At 46.5% G+C, this 4,328-nt stretch overlaps 1 pseudogene across 2 annotated transcripts; it reads left to right on the top strand.

Moving 5' to 3' along the window:
• The first annotated feature begins 577 nt into the window (after positions 1–577).
• Positions 578–4,043, top strand: LOC147433760 (scarecrow-like protein 21 pseudogene; annotated as a pseudogene). Of its 2 annotated transcripts, XR_015185296.1 has the most exons (3): positions 578–873; positions 1,123–3,571; positions 3,637–4,043. The product of XR_015185296.1 is annotated as a scarecrow-like protein 21 pseudogene, transcript variant X2 (transcript). The 2 variants fall into 2 exon arrangements; XR_015185295.1 differs by having other exon boundaries at positions 1,123–4,043.
• The last annotated feature ends 285 nt before the right edge of the window (positions 4,044–4,328 follow it).

The following is a 4,328-nucleotide window of genomic DNA, read 5'->3' as shown; positions in this document are numbered from 1 at the left end:
GACTAAGTAACACATAGGATTAAAGAGGGGGGGGGGGAGTAAGGGGATCGATGGAAGAGAAGTTCGTGCACAAAAATCAGGGAGATCGCAGCCGTAGATATAAACTTAAAAACTAAATCCGGCCATGAATTAAACCTGGCCAAAGATTAAACCCAAATAACGTCTATGTTTTAATAACAAAATTCAATAAAAACTGCCTAAGGTAACAACATGTGCGTGTGGGTGAGATGGTTAGCCCATGCGTTTCAATCTGGGCAGCGAGGTCCTAGGTTCAAATCTGGTCGACGACGGGCCCATTTTTTTGCGCTGGCCTGCCCTCATTTTGCCTCTATTCTCGTGCGTCGGGTTTAATCCACCTCGACGTTCCCGTGTCCACTTTCAGACCGTCGATCCCCTTAACCCCCTCTCTAAAGTTGTGTGTCACTTAGGCCTTGTGCCATGGCGGCCTGCAGGCCCTCCCAAATATTTGCAGGAGTACAAGGGACCACGTGGCTTTTTGTGGTGCGGGAAATTGTGAAGTACATCTAGCTGACAACAGAGCAGACAGCGTGGAATTTAAGGATTGAGGAGCGCCCACATAGGCAGCGTGTGCGGCGTGCGCCGAGCGTGCGATCTTGTGAATTTAAACTTTACCCATTTGGGTATTGCACTGGAGTGAGAGCATGTGCCAGTGAGTACATGAGTGGAAGAGAACGCGGGCAGAGAGAGAGAGAGAGAGCGCAAGTAGATTTTCCACATCCCTTTGTTCGCAAGCTTCTCTTTACCTCTTGGCGACTTGGGTCACTTGGCTACTGCAATTTGCGCTTGCCCTTTTGGATGTCGTTTGTTGTATTGCAAGACATTTCTGCACGCCGGTGCACGGACATGGACGAGGTAAGCTGGCTTTGGAGTCTGCACCTCTGCGATTGTCCGCGTGCGTGCGTGCGTGGTTGTGTGTGTGTGTGTGAGAGAGAGAGAGGGAGAGGGAGAGGGAGAGAGAGGTTCACAACGTGCATTTAAGGTTTAGATGTCAGTGTGTGAAGTCGAGATTATCTCTTACTGCTGACGACCCGAGTACTTCTTTCTGCTTGTTGTTCTGGAGTGTTAACTTGTATTTCTCTCACAAGGCCGTCCTTGTTGCAGGTTTAGTTGTCTGAAGTGAAATTTCTTGAGCACTGTGGGCAGGGTAGAAAGCTCAGTTGCAAGCTACCAGTAGCAGAGCAGAGCGTTTTCTATCCGCTGTGGTAGAGCAGAGTGCCTTCTATTGGCTGATGCATGAATAATTTGCAGTGACAGAGGTGTATTGGATCTTCATATCTTCGGTGGTGGCAACGCCAAGTCAATAATTTCTTTTAAAAGAAGGTCGGCTACTCCATCTCATTCTGGTCTTCTCACATTCCTATTTACAGACAGACACGTATTGTGTAGTTTCATATGCATATATAGTTAGCTCTCAAGCTTCAGCAAATTTGAGGGACTCTATAAAGAGGCTCACTGGACTCGACTCGGTCCTCGCTTGCTCCATATTTGTGGTGTAGAGTTGCTTTCTTTCAGTACTCAAGCCTTCAACCCTTCAAAGTATAAGTTCCATCATCTGAGCAGAGATGAGTAAGGGCTATGCTTTCAATCACAGCCACATCTCAGAAGTATCAAGAGGGGCTTCTGATTCCTCACCACCTAGCTCACAACAACAGAGTCGAAATGGTAGGCACGTAGCGCAAGCGCAGAAGAACATCATGCGGGATGGCTGTTCGCAGAATGGAGATTATGGGCAAGGGCGTGTGAGGCATATGAGCTCACCCATTTCTGCGCTATCTCCGCTGCATTCCTCTAACAGTTCAGATGTGCTGTCTCCCTCTGGCTCTAACTATCAATGTGATAGAGATATGTACAACAATGAGATCAACAGCTGCACTTACAATGATGGTAAAGGGAAGTACCATCTTCAGGTTTCCCAATCACCTGGTGCATCATCAATTGAGAGTCCTGATTCGACTCTCGCATTTTCAGGTAATCAATCAAATGCAAAGGATTCTGCCTCATTATCTGGCAATGAAGAGGCTCTATCTGATAGTGAAGACATGATGCACAAGCTTCATGCTCTGGAAACTGCATTGATGGGTCCAGATACAAATGATGCCGAGGTAAGGGAGGTCTTAAATGAGAAACCAGGGCCTTGGGGAGAGCTTCTTGACGATTTTCTCGGTGATGGACAGCAAGGCCCTTATCTGCATAATCCAGTAGTTGACAAAGAAATCAAGGTGGAGAATACCACAGCAACAGCTTTGGAGCTGGGGTCTCTTTCCTTTGAGCATGCACTCAAGGTGTTGAATCTTAGCAGTCGTGTAAAGAGTCTTCTGATTACATGTGCTGCTTCACTATCTGAAGAAAAAATGGACATTGCGGAGCAAGCAATGCAAGACCTTCGTAAATCAGCATCTGTGTATGGAGATCCCCTAGAGAGACTCGCCGCATACATGTCAGAAGGGCTTGTAGCAAGGCTTCATGCCTCTGGGTCGATTATTTACAAGGCATTGAAATGCAGGGAAGCACCTGCAATTGAAGTTTTGTCAGCGATGCAGAAATTGTATGAGATATGCCCTTACATCCAGTTTGCATTTATGGCTGCAAATGGTGCGATTGCTGAAGCATTTAAAGAGGAGGCGATGGTTCATGTGTTTGATTTCCAAATCGATCAAGGAACACAGTGGTTCTCTCTCATACAGGCTTTGGCGAGCAGGCCTGGAGGTCCCCCATGTATGCGCATAAGCACTGTCGATGATCCTACAGCTCACTCCTATCCCTTGGGAGGCATGGATGCCGTGAAAATGAGGCTGGCAAGTTTTGCAAGTAGCCTTGGTGTCCCTTTGGAGTTCACCATCATCTCTTCCAAGCTCTCAGATTTGCAGGCGTTCATGATTGGGAGGAAGGCTGGAGAGGCCCTGGCCATAAATTTTGCTCTTCAGCTGCATCATATGCCAGATGAAAGTGTCAGCCTGGACAACCCTCGCGATCGGATTTTAAGAATGTGCAAGAGTTTGAATCCGAAGGTGCTGACGCTGGTGGAACAGGATGCCAACACGAACACAGCGCCTTTTTTGGCCAGGTTTGTGGAGACTCTAGATTACTACTCTGCTGTGTTCGAGTCTATTGATGTGGCGCTCCCGCGGGGCAGCAAAGAGAGAGTGAATGTTGAGGAGCATTGCTTGGCTCGGGATATTGTGAACGTAATAGCTTGTGAAGGTGTAGAGCGAGTTGAGCGTCATGAGCTTGCTGGGAAATGGAGAGCCCGCATGTCGATGGCTGGATTTAAGCCGCACCCGCTAAGCTTGTGTGTAAATAGTGCAATAAAGTCTCTGCTTGAGTCCTATAATGAGCAATACAGGTTAAAAGAGGATGGAGAAGTGCTACTGCTGGGGTGGAAAAACAGATCTTTGCTGGCAGCATCTGCATGGCATTGAGGTACGGAGGCATATACTAGCAGCCTCCGTGTGGCGTCGGTTTGCAGATTTTTGTGGGCATTTTTGGAGGTGCTCTGATGGTTGCTAGTCTTACTCGCCCAGAAAAGTATCTGGCCAATAATGGGTTGCAGGTATATGAAATGTCTGTCGTGGAGTTTCTCTCCTCATGTCAATGATTGAAGCACTTATCTTGCAGAGTTTCAAGTCAGAGAGATGGTAAGAGATGCTGCTGATCACTCAACAATAATTGGCTCATTTTCGATCTTGCTTTGGCTGATAACAAAGTTTCTGCGTACGGAGAGCTTGTGAAGGGGATGTGGTGCTGCAGCTGAAGGATTCATGGGCCTTAATCTTGGCTCAAAGAGTGATCATCAAAAGTGTCACTTTCTTCCTGTTTATGAAGCATCTTAAGTTCATTATCGCAGAGTCGCTTTGCGTGGATGGGAACATGCAAACTTTATTGCAGATGTGAGGCTTGCTGTAAGGTCTCTGCAGGCAGTGGTTATGGCAGGCTTGATCAAGTTGTCAAGTTCTTCAGAACCCCCCCACATGTACCTTTATAACCTCTCCTGTATTACAAGCTTCAACCTCTCTCTTGATCTACAGCTACAGCTTCACATCTATTTTCTTTCTGTTGGTGATGTGTGGCTCACTACCTGGTTTTTCACTCGAAACAGAAACTCAATAGAGTTTTTATGCTATTTGTTGGCTTTGTTTTCTTGCTATTGCTCATATATCAGATTGAAACCATGGGATGGTTTTGCATGGCTTGAAAAGGTTATTTTGCTAGTACTGTTTTTGTACTTAGTGCTTTACAAATTGGTTCTTGTTTGCAGGCTTTTATCTGACATTGGTGCATGGTATGCTGGCTTTACAAAAATGTGTGAT

Source organism: Adiantum capillus-veneris, chromosome 19 (genome assembly GCF_014529385.1).
Source record: "Adiantum capillus-veneris isolate H3 chromosome 19, ASM1452938v2, whole genome shotgun sequence".
In the NCBI taxonomy this organism is placed as follows: Eukaryota; Viridiplantae; Streptophyta; class Polypodiopsida; order Polypodiales; family Pteridaceae; genus Adiantum; species Adiantum capillus-veneris.
Note: the sequence above shows the minus strand (reverse complement) of the source record. Positions and strands in the feature narration are given on the sequence as shown.